The sequence below is a fragment of the Passer domesticus genome, chromosome 6 (assembly GCF_036417665.1).
Source record: "Passer domesticus isolate bPasDom1 chromosome 6, bPasDom1.hap1, whole genome shotgun sequence".
Classification (NCBI taxonomy): domain Eukaryota; kingdom Metazoa; phylum Chordata; class Aves; order Passeriformes; family Passeridae; genus Passer; species Passer domesticus.
This window is the reverse complement of record NC_087479.1, coordinates 18,423,980-18,448,098: the sequence shown is the minus strand read 5'-3', so window position 1 is coordinate 18,448,098 and position 24,119 is coordinate 18,423,980. Positions and strand designations below refer to the sequence as shown.

Sequence of the window (24,119 nt, the reverse complement as noted above, 5' to 3'; positions counted from 1 at the left end):
ATTATTCTTAAATACAAAATCTCTAGCTTTTGTCTTAATTGTTTTTTCTCCTTTCTGTCCACCCACCCCCTGCCCATCTCTTAGATGCTGCCTTTTTATTTCTCTTATTGCTTGTCTTCTATGTCTCTTGGGAATTACAAAGAACTTGATAAATTATTTAGGTCCTACTAAGAGTTTTTGTTTTTCTGAATGCTTGTTCCTTAGATACTAGCAAAAAGACAAATTGATTGCAGATTTTGAGTATATTTTAGAACTGCATCACTTTCTTCAAACATAAAAGTTGAATGAGTTCAGTCAGTAGTTGCAATCAAATTCTAACAAAAAACAAAACCAAAAAGTGAATAAAAGTATTTCAAAACAATAAGAACTTATAGATGGGGAGGGCGAGTGAAAATTCAATATTGAAATGCAGACAAAGAATATATGGAGCATGAGTCGGGGTTATTTGTAAGCAAACAAGGGAAATTGTAATCTTCCTGTTGAGGGAATACTTACATTTATTTGTTTCTGTTTAGATTTTATTTTTTCTAAGATAGTTATAAACCTATCACTGCATTTCAGACAATCACATTTCAGACAATCACACAGCCACTTCAGACAATCACACTGTCATTGATTTTTGGCCCACAATTTTGGCAATAAAGAAGTGTTTTGATTTTTTTGTTTTGTTTTGGTTTTTGGTTTTTTTGTTCTGTCAAGGTCTCTATTGTGGGCTCTGATGCAGGCAAAGAGCAGAAGCTTTGGTCAATTTCTGAAAACTCCACAGCATTGCAACTGAGCTGACACAGCTCTTCTGCCAGACAGTGAATCTTCAGACCCCTCTTACAGAAAGACCGTGGTGACAAAAACTAAATGGAAAGGTTAGATGGCTGTACTTTCATTGCCTCCAGCACTGCATTTTTCTGGTACCTTAATTAACATTGAACATTTCTGGTGAAAAAACCTTCCAGAAGCTAATGCATTTTTCCATACACAGTTGCCCTGAATTACACGTGCATATGTTGCATTGTGTTGTTCAAGTTGTGGATGTAATCTTAAGTGCAGTTACAATTTTTTATCATTTGTTCTGGTACCCCCCCAGTGAAATGGTTTTGCCCCTGTTGGCTCCTCCCTGTCAATCTTGTTACTCCACTGCCCAGTTTCCTTAAAGGTTGCTTAGTCATGCCCTCGACTCCACCAGTGTCCTGTCAGTCACTCAACAACCCGTCCCACCAATCCAGAAACTTCCACTAGGGACATCAAGTGATTGGCTCAGGCACTGGGGTCCCTCCTCTGAAGTAGCTCTATTGGCCTCCTCCAATGTCAGTATTCCCTGTCCCGCTCCCCTCAGCATTCCCATTGGTGGATGGGTGATCTCCTCCCCTGTTTCCACCCCCATTTATATTGTCTTGCACAGCCTAGTTTGATGCCTCTGTTTGTTGGTTGTTTTGGGTTGTGAATCTCTCTAGAGCTCTCCTCAATAAACCTGGACTTAACGCCCGACTGGAGTCAACTCCTTACTTCCGCCATCGTTGGAAGTGTCTCACCCAAGCAAGGCCAACAGCCTTAGCCACCCTCCTGACCTTCTGAGGAATGGGAGAGTGTCCCCTGCTCTCCACTGTGCCGGAGCGAGCTGGGAGCCCCTGAGTGGACACATGGAGTGTCACAGCAACATGCGTGTGCAACGTGTGCAGACTTGCACAGTTCCCTGAACTCTGATATATTTAGATAAAATTTCTTTACCCTGATACTGAAAAAACATACATTTCATTACAATAACAGGTGGAAGTGTTCACTATGCCAACTTAATTCCATGTTATTTCTGAATTCTTGACTAATAAGTAACAATTTTATAATTCTTGTCTAATATATCTGCATTTAAGTCTGAAAATTTGAAGTGTTGTATTGTTGGTTCTCAATTGGTAATATCGTAATTACTGTAAAATCAGAATTCTGAAGACCACCAGAGGAATAATAATTGAAATTAAATAAATTGTGGGTAATAAAGGGTCCTTAAATTTTTACATTCTTCACCATATTGATAAACATTTAAACTAGAAACAAGTATCAGCAAAAGGAAGTGGAAATGCAGGTTTCACTGATTTGAGCTTACCATTTTTATGTACTATTTTCTGTCCATCAATAGAAGAAAGACAATTCAAGTTTGTCCTCAGCCTTGCTTAGCTATCCCTGAATCTTTGTATGCTGTTTCCAGAGAGAAAAGTATCTTTACTCACCACTGCTACTAAAACACAAAATAAGATCTCTTTCCTCTTGCTCTGTTTACTAAGGATATGTCATGTTTTTCTAGTTGTCATTGTCATTGTGAGCAATACTCAAACGTTAATTTTAATTAAAAGAAATACAAAGAATGGAAGAAACAGGAACACTGCTTTCATATTAGAGATCTACAAGTTAAAAATTTGCTACAGAAAGGGTCTTTCTATTGACTATAGAACTAGCTGAGAATTCTCAGCAAAACCCAGCCTTCCTCAACCACAAAGAAAACAGCTGGTTAAAAAGAGTTTATGAAATTCATGATGACAGCTGTTCTACTCAAATACTTCAGAAGTCTCAAAGAGGCCTGAACTGCTCCATATTAAAATAATTGAGTAATAAAAAACCACAAAATCCCTTCAATTTAATAAAGAAGTTAGAGGTATAGGTGACAGATCATAAGGGCTGCTTCAATGTTTTCTAAACAAATGACAGGAAAACAGAAAATGGAATGGTTAAAAAAATAATTTAATCTGTGAAGTCTCATGAAGAACCTTATACTTCGAAAACAACTTTTTTTGTCTCTCACCAAACAACTAAAAGACTAAGAAGTATATTATTAATATGTTTTAGACCAAATGAAGTAACAGTAACTCCTTTAAAACATAGAAAGATAGGACTTTCTTCAAAACTATTTCAGTTCCCATTCCAAATGGCTTTCTGTACTGACCTGAACTCTAGAGTTTCATTAGTATTAAAAGACCTTCAGGTTCTCTTTTTCCTTATGAACCTATTGAAATTTTCAAGATCTCCCTTTTTCTTTCTCTCTAGGAGCTGATAAAAGAAATATTTTTCCCTCACCAGTACAGAAGAAAATGAAGATCAAGATACAGATCTTAAGAAACTTGACATTTTGGAATCAGAAAATACAGTGGAACAAATTATTTTATAAAGAGTTTTCTCACTACCAAATGTGCTCTTGAGTCCCCAGTTTGTAAATATTTCATTTACTTGCTTGCATAAATGCATGAAGGAGACTCCTCATAAAAACTTTATCTGTTTCTCTATGCCTTTTCCATTATGCTGTTTTCTGATACAGTACAAGCCTTGACCCAAAACAACTTGATGAAATTATAAGAAAAAAATTTATTTAATGACATGAAGATAGACAAAAGAAGCAGGAAGAAGACATCTAAACGTATACCTTACAAGGTTTTGTGATAATTTCCATCTCTTACAAACTGGTCCTTTAAATCTGAGTAGAAAAACGGTAGGTGCAACTGGTGTTTCTAGGTTATACCAAAATAAAATATGGGCTGTTGGGAATACTCCAATACATACCTTTGGAAATCTGGGTGTAACAGGGAATTTGTTCCTCATCTATGTACAGATGCTGATACCTGTGCTTAGCACCACTCAGAGGATCCAATATATATCAGCTGACTATAGAAACAATATAATTTGTTGATCAAAAGTTTGTCTAAAACTACTCACAAATTTCAACCACATTGCCCAGAAAATAAGATGTCAGAAAATATATGTTAATTTCTAAGAAACTGAATAATTAGAAAAGACAGCTCTTCAGGTCAGAAATTGCTTTGGTGCTTAGCCTAACCCCTGTTCTCTGATAGCGTTTAGTAGAATGACAGTAAATAGTTAGTGTCATTCTACCCCTAGGAGTCTTCAAAATGGTGTTCACTTTTTAACTATTGAGAGCATGGCTTAATTAATTACAATTTTTTTAAACTTTTTTGTTTAAGTAATCGTTTATTGCCCCCAAAGGAGTTTTAACAAGAGTAGACCATTGATAAGCAGCCAGTGATTTTATTTGCATATCTTCTTAATGTTAAGTATGAATTGCACTACCAGCCTCTCAATGACATGTAGCAGGAACCATGAAATTTTATTCTAATTTATTTAGCCAGCTCCTTCAGCAGCTTCAAGACTTTCTAGACCTACTTCATTAACACAGAAGTTTTACTTTCATTTGGAATTTTAAAAATTCATATCCATTTCTGTAGTTCTTTATGGTTTTATAAGGACCCTACTATCTTGGTGCAAATAAATTTTTTAGGGCAATTTTTACTTTATATTTTCATTCTTTATCTTAGAAGAGACCTAGTGTGAGATGTCTCTCTTTTTATCTGTATGTTTCATAAGAACCAGGCTGACATGATTTTTTTTAAAGGCTATTCTTGTTTCATACCTTTGCTCTTGATCTTTGATCAGGCTCAGTATGAAATGTATTTCTTCTGTGATTCTTGTACTAATATCCATCTCTGCAATAGCCTATTTCCCATCTGTACTAGCAAGATCTTGTCAAACAAGCCAACAGGAGTCTGCAATAGCTTCAGGCACCTTCATCTCATCCTGTCTTTCTCCATTTTTCTTTAAGCAGTAGGAGCAGATTCCCTGAAAATGAACAAATACCTTTTAAATTTGAAACTATCACCAAAGGCTAATTGAAAGAACAGAATCTCAACAAAAAAGGATTATGTATTCTCCCTTTAGATAGGAGAACAAAATTATAAAACATACAAGGTTACAAAGTAAGAAATACATTGGAATGCAATCAGATGTCAGAAATAAACAAGATTCCAAATTTTTTCTTCTCTTATATAACCTTAAAATGTTTTGAGCCATCTAGGATAATAACTGTGTCTAATTAAATTTACAGCTGTTTTTGCAAAGAAATGTTCAATTAACTTCAAGGAGTCAGTCATTAAAATAATATAGTTGCCATTATCCATAATATCCTAGGCAATGTTTTATTTAGATGATAAACCACAGAAAGTTGCTTTGTTATCTTTAGAACACTGTGTTCAATAAACAGTCCATGTCACTTAGGTTGGTAATGAGTACAGATCACTTCAGTCATTTGCCAGGTACCTTTTTCAATGAGTCCTGGTTTGAACAAACTTTGGTTTCTAGTTTGTATTCCAATGTACAAGGAACTATAGATAAATTACTTTTACTTATTGAACAGTTGATTATTGGAATAGTTCTCTCTGCTATAACAATATCAATAATTCACTTGATCCCTGTATCTGACTTTTCCCAGGGTCACCTTGAATGTTACATGAAATTAGTGGCGGATGCATTGATATTCCTGAGAATAGTGCTGTTAAGAAATAACATTAAAATACAGACAGTTTCTCGTCCCACCACTCATCTATATTTAAATATGGATGGTCATTGTTAGATGATTCCCAAGGCTGATACATGTGGAATGATTTCTTATTTCTGTTTTTGTCGCTAATTCATTTCTTGCTTTCTTCATAAGTCTAAAAAGCCAAAGTAGGAAGTTACATATATTCTGAAGATCTTGAACTCCCTTCCCCCTACACACTCTGCAATGTGCCAAATATATGTGTGGTCTCTGTAGAAAAGGCATTAAAAACTATACACAGTAGCCATAATTTTTCACAGGCCTTCTAGGAAAGCATTTGACTGTTTATCTTATGCTTCTGAAGCTACTGATATTCCTGTCTGATCCCTAAAACTAACCAAGCTCAGTGCCATACTAAAGCTCTTTATCTCTAACAGCACACTCTATTCAGAGTAAATAGCAGGAGGAAGAAATGCATTACAATACACTGGTGTGCCAAGCCCATTGAGGCATCAAGTTATTGTTAAGCCCAGCACTCTTCTGTGTTCTGAAAAATAAGAGGGAAAAAGCATTGGCTGATCTGCATCAGAAAGCAGTGTTATGCACTTAGAGGATAATATTAGGATGAGTTAGAGATCTATGGATTTAGCAGGAGTAAAGGTAGATGAAGTTCCTGGTAATTTTGCTGTTATCTTTAACTGTTGAGGCTTACCAATTTCATATTGAGTAAAAAGCAATTAATTTTGAATTATTTTGGAATTTTTAAGTAACACTAAAAAAAAATCTTAAACACACAAGTCCAACCAAAAATCCAGCAACTGACAGTATCAACTTTTTAAAAACTTTTTTTAGAATTTTACATTTCAGCATCCTGAAATGTAAAAAGTAGCCCTCTATTTTTTCCTAAATTTGTCTTAGAAAAAAAACCCCAACAAACAAACTTCACATTTTCATTGGTATATTTCTTAATTCATAAAACAAAAGTTGAAGACTTGATTTGCCAGTACATATGGATATAGATTCTTCATTTCTTTATTTTACAACTTTAGGTTCTTGAAAAAGTCTGATTCTCTTAATTGATTATAATTTTTTTTTCCTGGATGTTAAGATGCATTAAGGATGACCAAATGCTTTTGTATAGTGATTAGCAATGAACAGAGAAAGAATGAAATCAGAAGAGGAATGGAAAGACCTTTTGTTAGAACTCTACTCTTCACCAAATTGGAGCGGAGAGGATATTTCATTTTTTTTTAACTGTATGTGGTGTGGGAATTAACTTACTCAAAAGTGTTGAGTTAAAAAAAAAAAAAAAAAAAAAAAAAAAAAAAAAATTGATAGTTTTTTTCCTTTTTCTTTCTCTTAATTTCTTTTTGGTGAAAAGTAACAGTTCAAGAAATAAGATTTATTTGAAAGAAATTTAAAACCTGAGTTATTCAGTGAGAGAAAAAAAGACTGTATGGAAGGAATAAGTCAAAAGAGAAAAGCTAAAGAAAAAAAATTGTCTTCCTGACACTATGAAATATTGAGAAAGCCACTAGAGGGAAATGCTGTCATTTTCATATTTCAGGGCTTTCATTTAGCTTTGATGAAAATTGAATAACATACAATTTTCCCAATATTGTAAAGCATTTAACACAACTTTGCCATTTTCAAGGGACAAGTAATTTCAAAAGTCAACAAGCTTAAAGATGATGTTTGACAGAAAGGGTAGTTCTCTAAAGCTGAAAAGTGGTCCAGTGACTGCACTGGTATCCTGGGATTTAGAGTTCATAGTTTTGTCAAAGACTGTCTGTCTGATCTTGGACAAGTGATTTGATTTTATGCTGCATATCCTCATCTGTAAAATGGGAGAGTGTAGTATTCATCTCTCTCAGAGGAAACTACAAGGATAAATTTATCTATTGTCAAGAAGAAAGTTCAGGAAAAAAGTTTTCAATTAGGCATACAAAATCACTGATTTGAAGTGTCATTGAAATTCAACTGTGGAAACAATTGTCTAAGGTGCTTAATGCAGTACCTTATGTTGCTTCAAATCATTGTAACTGCAAATAGCTGTAAATAGCTACAAAAAAAATCTTCAGATGCCATAAAGCACTAATACAGAAATTTCTAGTATCAGATTATACAGAGATTAAAAAAAAATTATCACAGAATACTGTGATTAAGTATGCTGAAAATATCCAAGTGGGACTGAATAATGTGTTAACATACTAGCGCATTTTAGAATAGAGAAATTACATAAAACAAGGACAATCTCTCAGTTAAAGAAAAAAAAAAAAAACGCTTTAAGAGGGGGTCTTAGTTGCTTTCTGTGCACTTGTCAAACACATATATTTTCTACAAGTAATTAGATCCTGCAACTTTTGATAAATTTTAAAATGGCCCTCAAGATATTCACCATTAATTCCATTCATCTCTTAGGTCATGGATTAGAGAGGCCTGGTGGGATTTTGCAGAAGGAAGGTGAGGAAGCTCAGCTTTCCATACGTACAGTACATACTCCAAACAGTAATGCTTTGGAAAATTACATAGAACTGTACTTGTAAAGTGATGCACTGATCAGAGATGTAACTATCAGGAAAAGAATACAGAAACAGCTGCCTAGCTTGAAAGTGTTCAGCAGTCCCACCTGTTTCCCAAGCCATGTATTTTTCTATTGTATGGCCCACACTTTCCATCAGAGCCAGGAGCCATGCTTATTTATTAATCCATATCTATGTCTGGGATCTCTTTTTGAAAGTTATTGTTAAATGCAGCTGTGTGAAATGTACTGCACAGAAATTAATCTTGGCAGATTCTAGCACAAAGCAGTTAAAGATAAGCACCTGAGTTTCATGCCATTCTTAGAAGCAGGTGAGCTCTAAATATAAAATACTGGGGAGGGATAATTTGACCTCACATAATGCTGAAACATATATAAGTATTCCAGAGCAATTTCTTCTTATTTCATATCTGCTGCATCCGTTTTTGAGCTCTTTAGTTCACCTTCAACTTGAAAGGTGTTCTGCTGCCAGCATTCAGGCATGCACATCACCTGCCCAAAAGCAAGATGGTTTCAGTTCTACCCTGCACCTTACTGACAGCTGTGTCAGGAAAATGTTCTAATTGACTCTACTCTTTGTGGTTCTGGATGAAGAAAACCTACCCAATGTTTTTTCTCTTTGGTTGAATATGGCAGGGGTGGTAAGCAATAGATATTACTCTAAAAAGTCAAGGCAGTCTGTAAACAGCACTTAAAAAGAAAAAGACATGTAAAATATTAGACCATACTTTTAGCTTAATGCTGTACAAATAAACAGTAAAGTATTGAAAATTATACTTTAATATCTTGGTATCAATAATTAAAGTTTTTATTTCCAGTGTGAAAATAGCTGTCCAGTGATTTTAAATTACAAAAATTTATTACCAAAAAAAAAAAAGATTTTAAGGCAAAAGAGAGGATTTGCAACTAGTCGTGACCACTTGAGTAAGAAATGTATAGCACTAAAAATGTTGTAAAAGACCAAGAATATATGGAGCACACTGCAATGAAATTTGCTTTAGCCTGATTAGGATACCTAATATGGTGTAGGTCTCCTGGAAGTGCTGACACGAATTGATACTGTGATCTTCTCTGCTATGACTTTTCCCTCTGGAAGCTTTTAATGTCACTCACATGGTATTATTTGCATGTGTCCTCAGCTCTGGCTGGAATGTAAGGTGCAGGAACAGCTTAGCTGCAGTGCTACAAGTTCTTTCTGCATGAAATACATGTTACTAAAATAATTTTAAGATCAAGACTTTTTTCTCCCTGTAAACTAGAAAAAGCCTATTGTCTGTCAGCCTGTATGTGTGTAACAACTTCCACCTAGATAGAAGAGGCACAATAAATATGTGCCGGGGGCCAGTGCACAGATAGGTTAAAATTTGGATGATTATTTCTGTTATCCTAGTTCAGTGCCACGGTTGAGTTTATGCAGGGACTCTGATGGTGCCTGTGAGTCCTGTTGTCTGTGTTTGGTCCTCATTAACACACTAATACATCATTACTGCATTGACAAGCACTGCAGGTGTTACAGGGCAGTGACACTGAACCTTTCTAGTGGTGTATGCATTAGTCCATTTTCATATGTCTGTTTCCCTTTTGCCTCTGAAAAAGACAGTTTGCTCTGTGGTCCATTGACTTCTTGGCTGCAGTAAACCTGCTAATGAGCTGAGTCAAAGCTCCCAGACAACTTCAGAAGTGTTAGCAAGAACAGATGTTAAGTATCTGTGGCAGAGATAAAGCAATTATACAAATGGGAGTGGTATTTTGTCTTCTAAGGCATTCTTGTCCTTTGAGCATGCAGATTCAAGCATTCATTTACATAGTGTACATATTACCTCTAAAATATAACCAGAGCACACTCAAAAGCAGAAGATGCAGAAAAGATTTTAAAGAGACGTTATCATCTTGACAGTCCTTGTTGCTCTCTCCGATCTCTGAAAATCTAAGCTTTTCATTTTATTGTCATGTTGGAGAAGAAAAGCAAACCAGACCTGAAATATTTTTATTGCTTCTGACATGGTTCATTTCAAGATGTCTGTCTGAATTCCCAATATGCTCCTTTGCCTGTTTTAGCATCTCCTGCTCTCTGTCCTGTGAATTGTGAATGCTATTTACATGGCATTATAAAGAGCACTACCTGGTTGTTTTTTTTTGTGTCTGTACCTTCGTGATCTCTCTTCAAAAGAACTGAGAACTCATTGTAATTTGTTCTGTATACGAGTTATCATATCTGTGTTTAATCTGCATTCAGTCTTGTACTTTTACATTCCTATTCTACCATGGCACTTTCCATTACTTTCATTTAGCGCAGATGTCTAAAACCCTTTTCCTCTTTAAATTTTTCTTTCATAGAACAGGGGATTTTTCTGAGTTAATTATGGATGACATTTGGAATCACTGAGAAAACTCTGGTGAGTTCCACAGTTCTTGTAATTTGCTGTTTCAGGCTTTTGCTTATTTGCTCTGAGTCCTTTCTTCTATGTTTGTTTGTAATTATTAAAGTTGTTTATTGTAATTCCTATTCATTGAATACCACCTCCATTCATATTTTGGTCACTTACTTATTTCAAATGATGCTTCAGCTGTCCTGCTTACTGGAGAGAAATAGATGAAAGCATGCTTTTTACAAAAAGCCACATCATCTAACTTCAAAAAGAAGCCCTATGCTCTAAATATTATCCCTGAAATTTGCAATAATGAAGCACATACTAAATATACCTAAACTCTTTTTTTTTTTTCCTGTCTACAATTCTGTTGTTGCTGGCTTTTGGCTTTGTGTATATCTATATTCAAACTGTGTGCTTTTGAATATCTTCCTCTTCAGTGGTGTTAAAATGTACTCATATGATAGTGATGTGTGCTGTTCTATTCTATTGAAATCTAACACCATGTGATGACACTAACCAACCAAAAGCAAAATTTTTTATCTGTAATTTATATAGTCGCCTTTTCTTGTCCTTCTGTTCCACTCTGTCCTTTTTTTAGCTGTAAGACAAAGTTTCACATATGTCCAAACTTTTAACAGTGTTTTTTTAACTTACATTTGTTCCCTCCATTTATCATACGTGGCTCTAATTTCAGGGTGCAATGTCTCATGATTCAAGCCTTTTGTTTGTTTTCCCTTCATTGAATGTTTTATGTTTCTGCCTTTGAATTTTCTTTTAGAAAATTCCCATACTCTTTTTTATTTATAGGTTTGGGGGTTTTTTCACGTTTTATCATTTAATTTTGTCCTTAATTTTCTTACACCAGGCTGGTTAACTTTATCATGCTAGTTGACTAATTTTAATTCAAACTGCATCCCCATCTTCTTTTACTTTAGAGACTGCATATACCATTATAAAACTGGATTTTTTCCCTAGGTTCATAGATTTACAACACAGAAAAGAAAATTAATTTGTCTGCTGTTTCCCACAGCCATTGAGTTGGTGTTGGAGAATTAGCTAAAGAGCAAATAAGGTACATTAGGTTTTTCTGACATAAAAAGTAATTACTGTAATTAAAAGACAAAAACTATATTTCTGACTTACTCCCAGGCAGACTGGTGTAATTTAGTATCTTCTCAAGAATAAGTATGCATTTCCCAAAGACACCTAAGTAAGGATAGCTACCCTGCTGCCAGAAGACAATACAGCTTGATTGATGGGGGGAGAGGCCACCTTTTCTGTCAAGATTACACTTTACTAAGGATTAGATCAGAAGACCTTGGTTTCTATTCAGGCACATCCTTAACCTCAAATTTACTTTTGAACTTGAGAAGACACAATACTGTGTAGTTTCCTGCCTTTGAACAGGAGATAGCACTGCTCTTCAGGAAAAAATACATTTTAATGTCAGGCTCCGTTTCTATTTGAGGGCCTGAGATGCTACACAGACTGAACATCCTCAGTTTAGAAAGAAAATAAGAAAAAAAAATCAGTATTTGATCTCATTAGTTACTTGAACTTATGTCAGTATTTGATTTTATTCCTTGGGGCTTTTTTTTCCCCTTCCTGATTGTTTCATTGCAGGCTCAATTCATATTAACAAAAAAGAGAGCTGGATGTGACTTTTTTGAGTTATTTTCCACCTGCTTTTTAAAGTCACAGAGGTTATCTTAGTGTCTTCCAGACACTGAAAGTCCTTAAAAGTGCAAAGGGTTTCTCTAGGGTAAAGCAAATTGCATAATATCAATTTACAATAATAATTTTTTAACAAATCTAATAACATTAAATAATTTAACATTTTAAAATATATTTTTCTTTATCTGTTGGACACATTGCACTCTAAACTGACATTTAGTAAACCAAGGCAGCACTGTGAAAAGAAAGATTGTCAATAGAAGCAATGAAACATTAATTTTATAGTATTATTTTGACATATAAAGGAAAGTTTTAGCATTCAAAATAGATGACTATTTTGTTGTATGCATTGGAGTTCTATACTCCTAATTTCTGCTTCAGTCTCTGTAGTCTGACAGCTTCATGAGTCTCTGTACTAATTAAAATTCCATAAATGATGTCATAAAACCCTCAGATTCTATTGTTTATATCAACTATAACTTGATCCAGGTTTTGTTTTGTTTTCATGCCAAAGACCACACAAAAGCTTTCTTTTCTTTTCCTGAAGCTTCTGTTGATATAATTTCCCACTGAATAATATCTTATTTTACCATGATAATAGTTGTTTTCTTCCTCTTACGAGTAAGATAATTAATCACAGCATCACACTTTGGATGTGCACAGTCCCCTTTTCCAGTCATTGTTCCAGCTACTTTTTAAAAGGAAGCATTTCAGCATTTCTTCACCATTTCTCATTCAGCTCAAAAAATATGAATTTTCATTGCTACTTGATATCCTCTATATTTTTGCATTTATGTAGAGAGCATAATGTAAAATTGCAATCAAAAACAGTCATAGTATCTCTCCTACCTAATGAAAATTTTTTGGGGCAGGGGTGAGGGATGCAAAAAGTAGCAGAAGTGATCTTTTCAGTCATATTCTCCTTCAAGATGAGCTCAGTCCCTCTTTTCCTGTCACTGCATGCTCTTGTAGATAGTCTTGCCCCAGTTTCCCTGTAAGTTCCCTTTGGGCTCTGGAAGGCCACAATTAGATCACCCCAAAGCCTTCTTTGTTCCAGGCTGAACAATCCCAATTCTCTCAGCCTGTCCTCACAGGAGAGGCGCTCCATCCCTCTGATGATCTTGGTGGCCTCCTCTGGACCCACTCCAGCAGGTCCCTGTCCTTCCTGTGCTGGCACCCCAGAGCTGCTGCAGCCCTGCAGGTGGGGTCTCACCAGAGCAGAACAGGGGGGCAGAACCACAGATCATGAAGAATCTTGGTACCTACAACCTGAAGAGGATCAACTACAACATGGGGCAAACAGACTAAAAAGACAAATTAATTCAGATCTTATCCAAACTAGTTCAACAAAACTCGTATCTGACAGCCACCTGAAGCTCATGATTTAGGATAACCTAAAAATTAAGTTGTAGGCAGGAAAAGAACACTACTGTCTCTACTGTTGTATATTTCAGTACCTTTCTGCTAGCCCAGCTAACTTCTTGCCTTTATTTATACCTCTCAGATAAATTTCATTTAAGATATGAGCGCAGAGTGCTTTGAGTTTTACATGTGTAACAAACTTTGAATTTCACTAAAGATCTGGTGTATTGAAGACAATGTTCCATGGAAACCCTAATTCCATGCTTGGGACAGGAGTTTCTCATAGCAGATTTAGTCCTTGAATTGTAGCTAAATGACAAATAATAACAAAATTTAGCAACAGAAAAGACTTCTGAAGTCAAAGGCTCCTGCAGAACTTAGTCTTCAGTCCCTTAAATGGTAGAGAAATTCTGTCCCTGGGTCTGGATCAGGTCTACTGCACTTAAGGGTAGACTATTTGTCATGGGCAGAGGAAATTTACTGCTGTCTTTAGAGGGCAGAGAAACAAGTCAGTCTCACAAACACAATCCTCTATCTCTGGAAAATGCCTCTAAATGCCATTTCCAAACTATGTGGAAGCTTCTACTCTGTTATCATCTTCTAAACAAATTGTGCCACTGGTCTGAATTTTTTTCACTTTTTGGTAAGCTAGAAGATGACAGACCTATTTGTCACATCAAATGACCCCCTTCCAATCATTAACACTGTAAGATATAAAACCAAATGTAAGCTTGTTTTCCTCCCCTCCCCTCATGTTGCGTCTTCCCTCTTTGTGCCCGCTTTTCATTCTGAGAGATCTGTAGTACTAAGAATATTATAACCCCTTCTGGCAACAGAACAGAAACATGGTTTCCATTAGAGTTTATTGTTTTTTTCCTTTCTAATTTTTTTATCAATCCATATGAATCCCAAAGGGCTTCAGCCTTTGATAGAAACTGTAGTCAAGATATATTGTGGGTCTAGTTCTCCCATATTTCTATTTGACTTAGACTATGTATTTAGTTCCCCTGTGCCTAGTTAAATTAAAATATAAGTACAATATGTGTTCATATTGTAGTATTGTGAAAATGAATTTGTTTTGTTCTGTAAAAAACTACCCTCTTTAGTTTTATGCACACAGAATGTTTGGAAGTGATCTAAGATGAAAAGAAAAAAAAAGAAAATACTTTTCCATTTCATCAAGAAATATATTCTACATGAAAAAATTAATGTCTTCAAGTTAGTCTTTTCAGCTACTCTACACTTGTATCTTTAGGGTGTTTTCTACTGCCCTGTAGCCCAGGTCAGCCAGTGAGGTCCCATCTGTAATGAATAGAGACAGCAACCTTTTGCCTCTAATGCTGTAACTTCACAATCAATTCGCAGAAGCAGCATCTGGCACTGATGCCCAGAGAAGTGTATCTATCACCCCGCTTTCACCTCCCTGCCATCTTTTCCCTCCTGGGAAAGCTTTGTATAGCTGTACAGTGAACCAGGTCGGTGAATTGATCTTGCTTAAAACTAACATAGCAAAAAATCCGCTGTTTAGTTTTAACCAGAAGGTAAATGCTTGTGCTGACACAAGGGAGAATTAGAACCCTGACAGCTTAATCTGGTTTAAACTGATTGTAAAACTACAGCATTGCATACCTGGCTTTGAAAATGGGTAATTGCCTTTGAGCATGGTCATTTTTATCCCCTATTAAAGGTGCTTGAATGACTACTTTAGGCTTTTAAGAGCTAGGCAGTTTGTCTGAAGTTCAAGGAAATTAATTCCCTCAAAGTGATTTACACAATGACAGAAAGGGTTGGCACTCCTTAATTCTCTTTATGGTACCACTGACTGTGTTGTGAGACTGAAGGAGAATACACTCATTTTAATAAACTCATCTGCACAATTTGAATTACTGTATTTACCTTTATTTCTGTATTTGCTGTAAAAGAAAAAGAAAATATAGTTCAGTTATACTTAGCTGCATTTTAAATTTGTTGCTTACTGCCTCCAACTGTAGATTTCACCTGTGCTAAGTAAGGTGTAAGTCTCAAATGCTTTTATTTGCTAGGTCAGAAATGGAGTAGTTAAACAACAGTTCAGAGGTTTAAGGAATCAGAGTTGCTTCTGCTAGAAGTCATAAAAAAGTTAGACTACTCTTGAACAACAGGCATTGTGAAAGTTCTCAGCTAAGCAGGCCCCTATCAGTTCTTACCTTGGTAAGAGAGGATGAATAACTGACTACATGTGTCTCCAGAATGGCATTTCAAAATTGTTTTATGAACTCAGTATGACAGACCATGTCTGTGGGTAAACATATTCTACATTTCTTACTCAAAGCCAAGAAAGGAACTGAGAACTGGCTTAAATAATTTGTCATGATGCACAGATCACAATTTAGCAAATCTCAACTCTGAATTCTTTATTGAACAAAGAAATTAGAAAATGTAGTAAGAAAAAAAGTGCTTTAAAGGAGTTTTTAGGCCCATATTCAAAGCAGGGAATCTGTGAGGCTAAAGTAGAGTACTAGTCTGCCAGAAAGGATTGTGAGCAATGCACCTCATTTAACACATCTTCGTCAGCCAACAGTGGAGGTACAAAGGATTCACAGCCTTGCACAAAGGTCATTTCAAACTCTAGAGATGCCATATTTTCTGATTGCTTACAAGAATCCAGTGATTTGCTTAAGTTAAAAAGTATAGTTAAACAGAGAGTATTTGTCAGGATTATTCTGGGCCTAGGGGCCATGAAACTGTGCTCTCAGAAACATTGCTTATTTAAGCCTTTTTTTTTTTTTGTAAGATGCCTTAAAAGTTCACTTATACCATTATTGAAATGTCTCTTTTTTTTATTCCCAGAATATGTTGCAGTGTGTTGAAGTACACCCCTACTTTTTACCTCATGTTTTTTACCTTTCTCTACTTGTAACTATCTGCCAGATGAAATATATAGAAGAGGGTCTAAATTTTGTAAAGGTTGAGGATACTTGGGCTGAGGAGGAAAGAGGATAGCAGGCACCAAATTTATAGTAAATATATTAAATTGTACTGATTTCTTATTTGCATGGCTGAAAAGATGAAGTAATTAAAAAATCTGTCACATAGACATTCTCTCTATGCCCTCTTTCACCCAAATATAGCAGACATATCTTGGAACAAACAGCAAAACTTCTCTGAAGTTTTTAGGCAAGCAAATACTGTCATATCACATTGATTTCTGTAAGTTTAGAACTGTGACAAACATCACCTAGCTTAGGATTAATTCTCAACAAATGCAGAACAATAGTAAAATAAGTCATGTTGATGAGTAAAGTACATCCAGCCTTTGTCTCTCTGCAGTGCTGCATTCTCAAATACCAACTTTCTCATATTACAATGATTAGAGAAGGAGTGGTTTTGTAGGAGAATGGTGACAAGCACTTGAGTGTTTAATAGACAAGCTCCTACAAAGTTGTGCTTTGTTTTAAGATGTGCAAACTGTGCTGGTTTCTGAAGTGTTTTCCAGGGAGCATCACAGCAGAAGCTGATTGCTTTTGTTACATATTTGGAAGGTCATTTGATAAGAGTAACTATGAAATACCAGAAATACAGGTTTTCTCTCTTTTCCATAGCGGACCTGTGGCTTTTCATGTGTTTCTGGCAAGCCAATTCCATGACAAAGCAATGATCTCTTTGGTTCCCTCCGTACGCACAGCCCAGTAATGCAGCCTGGAGTCTACATGAGGGACTGAGAACAGCAGATTGATAACTGTGCCAAAAATAAAGTCAGGAAAACTACATGTGCTGACAAATTCTGAACAGCAAGAGGCATTCCATTTATTTTATTAAGCTAATGTTCTGGCCCAGAAGTGAGGCCTCAGACCTGAGGTTTGTGAGGTGTTTCACTGATATTTGAAAGTCATTGTGCCCTGATGACAATTGTCTGACTGCCACATACTCGGTAGTATTTACTCTTCACTTCCTTTAATGCCCTAAAGAAATATTCCAAGAGAAACAGTCCCTGAGTGTCCTGAGGCCAGTGTTACACAGATAAATGGAACAGACTGAAGCCCCTTCACTGGGCCTGAAGGCAGAGCTCATAGTTCAAGGTCCGGCACATTGGACCATTCCCCTTCCTTATGTTTCCCAGCCGATGTCGTCTCACCCAAACTGAGGGCCAGAATCTAGCTGGATCCAGCTCTCCCTTGAGACATTCCTGAATATCATCTGCTGAAGCTGAAATGGAGCCCTGGGGAAGGGGCAGAGGAGCTGGGGGGTCCTGGGTCCCTGGCCAGGTCAGTCAGGACTCCTGGGTACCCCCAGGGCCCTGGCAGCAGCAGGGATGGAGAGGAGGCTCCCTTGTCTGTCTTCCAGCCTACATTGCCTAGGAACATGGACTGTAATGTTTTGACCATTCTTCTCTTAGATGTGTTTGGGGTGCTACAGTTTTCCGTGATAATTTGATCTGTGATAAGAAGAGGATGTTAGGTCCTGGAGTTCCTGGAACCTTGCAGAGGAGGACTCTTTGGTTTTGACCTTTGAGCTTGAAGCCAGATCAAATGAGCTGTAAAATAAATAACATGGTAAACACCTCTTACTTTCCAGCTTTGAGGAATATATAATTTTCATCACTAAGATGTTCAATTTTCTGCAGATGAAACCCAGTTCATCGGAAGATCTGTTCCTTTTTTAGCCACAAGGTCAGGAGGGTTGTATAGTTTTTCTTTCCTATTTTTTTCAGAAGGAGAAACTCCCTGTTGACGTGTTTCTTTATTAAGTGACATTAGAATAAAACCTGATAGTACAGGGTAGTTTATTAATAATCTTTTTTTTCTATAAAAGGTTTTGGTTTTAATTTTTTTACTGTATAAGTTGAAGCCAGAATTTTGTTATTTGAAAACTTAGAAAAATTTTGTTTTGTAGCACTCATTCCTAAGACTTCTAAAAGAAAATATTCTTAAAGATTCTTGGAGAAATAATTATTGATTCTTTCATCAAAAAAAGGGGAAAAAATTCAAATATGTGAAGTTTCTATGTCAACATTGTAAATTCTCAATGCTCCATTTCAAAAATCTTTACTAGTTTAAAAGAAATTTTTATTTTTATTTACATTTAGTGCTATATTTAAATTTTAAAAGTCTACATATTGGTATATCAGAACACTGTAATACCATGTCAGTGAAAAAAAATCACCAAAAAGAAAAAAAGGAGTATAAGAAAGATGAAAAAATCTTGAGACATTGTCTAAGATGATGAAATACAAAGAATAAATGTTTCTGAACAATATAGTACTGTTACATATTAGCAATAAGTTTTCATCACATTTCATTTCACAAATTTTATCTTTCCAGTGTCACTTAAAAAAGAAAGAAATTTTCAAGTCTAATTTCCTCTTGTTTTACATCCTTCCATAGGACACAGGTCATTTGCCAGGAGCAGAATATTAATTTAATGAATCACAGGTAGCCTCAGCAATATGTAACTTTTAAAATTATTTCCGTACTGGAGTAGAAAAGAACAGAATGTCACACACACTGATTTTGTGCTTTCAAAATGTCTCTTAAATCAAGGCTGGAAACGAGGTGAGAAGACCACTGAATGATAACTGATTAGGATATCATGCATGCCAGTCACAGAAAAAGCACATGTAGCTGTGCTGACTTCATTTTCTCTTGGCCCACGGTAATAGCTGTCAACCTGCAGAACCCCTGATAGCAGAGTGATAGGGGAAACAATAGCTGAGCATGCTGCTGCTGAATACAAAACAACAGCCTTTGAAGTGAAAATATAGATGAGGCAATGAGAAAAGAAATTTGGGTCTCAAGTGACAGATATTTAGGTTGCAAAAGTGGCTTTAAGAGGTTTTCCGTATAAGATTTATAAATATATTTGCTTACTTTATCAAAATATGAATAATAAATAGTTTCATTTCTGTAGTTTAGGGAAGAAATTTCATAATAAAATACTATAGGAAAAGAAGCTTGAGTTAGCTTTCTGGTTGTTTTAGAAAACAAATTATATTATTACAGAGCAATGAATCGCTTGTGTTTGGATAGCTTTCTAGTTATTCACACAACACAGACCCCTGCAAACAGAAAATGTTGAAAGCACTGAGCCTTACATGGCTGGAAAAAAAGAACATGTGTGTTTTCTGATGTTCAGCCAGAAATCTTACTTTATGGCTCTCTCTGAGACTTTGGAATAACCAAGAAAAGAGAGTAATTTAACTCCTTTTCACAAATGTGCAGCTTAGGCAAACTCTACTGAGAACCTCTGCATTAAAATGCAAATGATGCAGTCACTGATGAAGTCAAGGGCAGTGGCAGGCAGATGCTGATGTGTTTGCATAGATCTGAGCATTCAAAGCAAGCACATATCCCCAAGATTGTGCAGACCACTCATTATTGTAGCACTGAACATGCACATGCACTCCCCTCAGGCAACACTTTTTGTGTCAGATTTCTGCAGAGCACCTGAACTGGGTTCTATTTTTCTTCAGCAGTGAAATAAGAGACCAGTTGGGACCCAAACCCAGTTTGAGCTAGCTTGGTTAGGTCATTCAGTGCTTATTATGGTGGAAGCACTGTGGAATCTGTCATCTCAGTATTCATCCCTCAAATATTTACACTAAAATTTAAGTTTCCCATGTTGCAGATACAGCTGTCTTTATGAGTATTAAAATCTGCCAACATCCACACATCACAATGTGCTAACAATCTAACTTACAGCTCATCAGTCTGGAAAATAAAAGATATTATTATTGATGAGTCTGTTTATCTATTCACGCCTCATTCCTTTGACCTTTAGGGGGAAGTCTGGAACAGACTGATGTTCATGGCACCAATCTGATGTCATGCCAGCCTGCTGACCACATCGTTGTTGATTCACCTGGCAAAGTTGGGAACTTTTATTTTAAACAGCATAAATTATAAAGATCATCACTGATTAAGGAGATTCTCTGTGCTCTTCAGCCATTTCGTCCAGTTTACACTGGCTGTCACCCAGAGTGGGAAGCACAGTCACGTTGTTTGCTGGAGGAAAGATTTCTTGTTCTCCCTGTTAGAACCAGGAATGTCTGTTCTGTTTCAGTTAGGTGACCATTGCAGAGGGAAGTGATTTAGCAGGCTGTAGGGGAGCTGCAGATGTTCAGGTCCCAGCCTCTCCCAGAACAATAATCACTCAGAGAGTGCGGAGCATAAAAGGCCCTCAGTGTACACAGAAAGTGCCAGAGGTAGCTGTGACTATTGTAAATGAGTGGTAGAAAAATAATTCTGTCTGCTCTATGTATGTGTATGTGTATTTTCCTTCACAGTGGTAACTTTCAATTCAATACCCTTTATAAAACCTCCACAGTGACTAATTATAAGAGAACTAGGAGCATCTACTATTAGCAGAAATAGGATTGTTATTCAATAACCTTGTGAGGCTGCACATGCAATGACGTTCTGAATCTGTAGTTATTAGATGGGGGGTCTAGTGAAGGTTATTTCAGATTGCTGCTGGCGTCTTGCTGCTGAGCTCTGTATATTCAATGCCACAGTGTCAGCAGCTTGAAATTCCCTGTCTGGATTTTACACAGTTGATAATCTTCAATTTAGAGCTGTTTGCAAAGAAGGAGAATGAGAATCAAGTGTTTTCAAAATAGGGGCATTCAGTGCAACTGTCTAGGGGCAGTCCTGTCAGTACATTCTCAGGCACTGCTCACCTGCAGCAATGAGTCATGTACCAAAATAAACAATTTGCTGAAACTGCTGTGATATGTACTGATGCTGATTAACAGACTGCAGACATTTGGAATTGCCTTTGTATTCAGTACATGGCTTTGTTTGAACAAAAGGTAGCACCAAGTAAACTGGTATGCCAGAGATTTCTTCAGACCCAGATCTTTGCCTCCTCCTGCTCTCTGAAAGCAAGAGCACCAGTGGATTTCAGCATTACAGAGGCAGGGAGGATGTCTTTCATTTTCACACTGTGTGGATGTTGAAGAGGGAAGAAACCAGCAAAACAGAAAACAGACTAGTCTTTACAGAGAGCAGTCTTCAGGGCACTGGTTTAATTCCATTCCAGAAGGTGACAAACAAAGCCAGTAAATTAATTTCCAGTCCCAACATCTGTGTTTTTGTAATAAGAGACTTACCAGTCCCAGATGATTCTTGGACAAATTACCTTGAATGGCTATTTTCATTGGAAAGAAAAGGCAGCTCTTCCCTTCCCTACATAAAGGTTCTGCTCCATGAGCCATTAGCTGTTTCCCAGTAATTTCTTTAAAATTTGTTTGTTGGATAAAGACCAGAAAAATTTAAAAATTGTAACTAGGAGCAAGTGCAGCAAATGTAACATATGTCAACCTCATTAAGGATCTGTACTTAAGATAGAAAAGCAAGATGAGGGCACACAACAAGATAGAGACCCATTTTCTAAGAGAGTAGAGATCCTTTTTCACATTTATCACACACCGGGATTTGGTACAGCACTGTTCTGAGCTGACTGACATACACAGAATCTGCCTTGTCCCATCGATCCAGTAATGCTTCAGTATGATTTCAGGGAGGTTTCTTCAGTGTGTATGTTCTCAGAGTTTTTCAGAATCTGCTGCTAAGTTGCTCTGAAGACAGGCAGCCTTTTTTCATTGGAAAATTGTCTCCTCAGCTTGCAAGCAGAGGTTAAGACATTCTTCAGGATTTGCTTCTTTCATAGACCATTTTCACTATCTTCCCTTTTTTTAGACAGAAACAGTAAATTAGAACAATGATTCAGAGATTTTTATAATCTGATTGCACTTTTTAACTAAACAGTCATACCATGATTGTGCATATAGAAACAGAATCTGGATTTCTATAAAATTTTAAGCCTGTTTTAGAATAGCCAAGTTCTTTTATGTTCCTGCTGTAAAATTATCTTTCATTAATCCTTCTTACATAGACAAAGAACTTCTGTCTGTAACCAGAGTTACCAGAAAAACTGTCGTGCTTCATTCAAATCTGTTAACAGTGATAATTAATATCATAGTGTGATCTTGAAGCACAGATAGTGCAGTGCCTCACACATGGCTCATTGCAGGGCAATGTTTATAACCTGACAGAACAAATAAGAATATATAAGCACTAGAAATTACATATACTAATTCACTTACCTGAGGAACCAAAGCAGCCCACTTCTGATTGCCTTCAAGGCTTTGGAGAACAACTCTAAGCCCATTCTCAAGGCTGGACTTGTTCAGTACCCACAGTGCTTGCAGAAAAAACTACATTTTGGCATGGAGAATGCTCAAGATTAGGAGCATGCTGATACTCAATCCTCTATTAATATATACCAAAATAGCCCATCCTGCACTGTGAGCAGATGGAAAACAGGGAGATATACAAAATTGAGATATTAAAAAATGAAGGTTTGATTTTCTCTGTTCACTATATTTATTGCCATGGGTGCAATCTATTTTACAGTATATTAGAGAATGTGGTCCTTTTACAAAACTAAAATAATGTCCCAGGTCTCAAATATGTGGATTCTATTCCTAATTTACAAGTGGAATCTGAATTAGTGAATGTGTCTCTTTGTGAACAAGTACAATACAAGCTTGAATTCAGTGAGATCATTCTGACTTTGCAAATTGCACTTGCTGCAGAAATTCAAAGCTATTAGTTAGTTCTGATCAAATTAGCCTGTTTTGAAACCAGTGTGTTACTAGCCTGTTTCTTTCCAGCTGTGCCATGATGTTTGATAATCTGTTTCGTATTGTTCTGTAAAATGTTCCAGTCAAGAATTAATCATTATATTTTAACTTCAACATGACAGCTTCAAAGAATGTATTTCAAATTGTTTGGTTTTACTCTATTTTTTGTTTAATTTGGATCTGTAGCAAACTTTTGCAGCTGAATGAAATAAGAGCACAATTATCTTTGCAATTCTAATTAAACAGTTAATTGGTACCGGTGACTTTTCATACCTTCCATTTAGCATTAGTGAATAACAATATAGGAAGCAGAAGCCACAAAACCAGCATTATTTTTCCCTTGCAAAACTCTGAACCCAATTCTGCTTTAAATTTTACAAGCTTATTTGATAGCAGTGTTACATCATAATTTGTTCAAAAGTCTCCGGCTCTCGGTTGGAGGCAAACTGTGTTTATAATTAGGTGCTGCTGAAGGTAGAAAGTGCACAGTATATACTATCACACAAATAATTTTCAAATAGGATATGTGGAGTAAAGAACAATATTGTATTTGATAGTGTAGCCATGAAGCTAAATACCACCCCTGTAACTGAATTCAGAAAGCAAAAAAAGTGCAGCAAAAATGTGAAAAAGCAGATAAAGGGTAGCACATCTATAATTTAAGAAAACCTTCCTTTACCAAACAGGAAAAGATACATTTGGCAACATCTCCTTATCCCTGTTAAACTAAATCATGGTGTAAAAAAATAGTTGTGTTGAATATGCAGAATATGACAGTATTAAATCATCCTTACATCATATGAAAGGTAGTCCTACAGAATAGTAAAAATGTAGTTTGTTTACAGCTCCTTCCTAATATCAGTGAAGAGAATTTGTTCTTCTTGGATGTGAAAGGGGACAATTCCTTCAGAAACATAATTTCTATCTATCATTGTCATTTTGATTTTAAAGTTAAAATGAATGTCTGCTGGTATTGTTTATAATAAAATGAAGAATGCAAAAAATGTATTTTTCTCTCAATTAAATTTTTAGGCAAAACATTATGATTTGTTTCAAGATCATAAGTACAGAAAATGGAAGAATAATCCAAAAGAGGAAAATAATGTGGTTGTATCTGTCTTAATACCAAAATGTATATTATTACATCTTATCATTTATGATCTGATGAACCAACCTCAACATGTAAAAATTGAGATTCAACTTATTCCTTCACTTTGAAATCTACATGTGTGTTTTTATTAA

General features: G+C 36.0%; 1 long non-coding RNA gene across 2 annotated transcripts in view; it reads right to left on the bottom strand.

Moving 5' to 3' along the window:
- LOC135302085 (uncharacterized) overlaps nt 1–22,481 on the bottom strand; it is a 31,551-nt gene extending 9,070 nt beyond the window's left edge. Inside the window, exon 1 of one of the 2 annotated variants that reach the window (XR_010363777.1) lies at nt 22,338–22,481. This is a non-coding gene — a long non-coding RNA (uncharacterized LOC135302085). Of the gene's footprint in view, nt 1–4,402; nt 4,606–22,337 lie in introns of those variants that run through there. The other variant, XR_010363776.1, reaches the window with a different exon arrangement.
- Between the last annotated feature and the right edge of the window lie 1,638 nt (nt 22,482–24,119).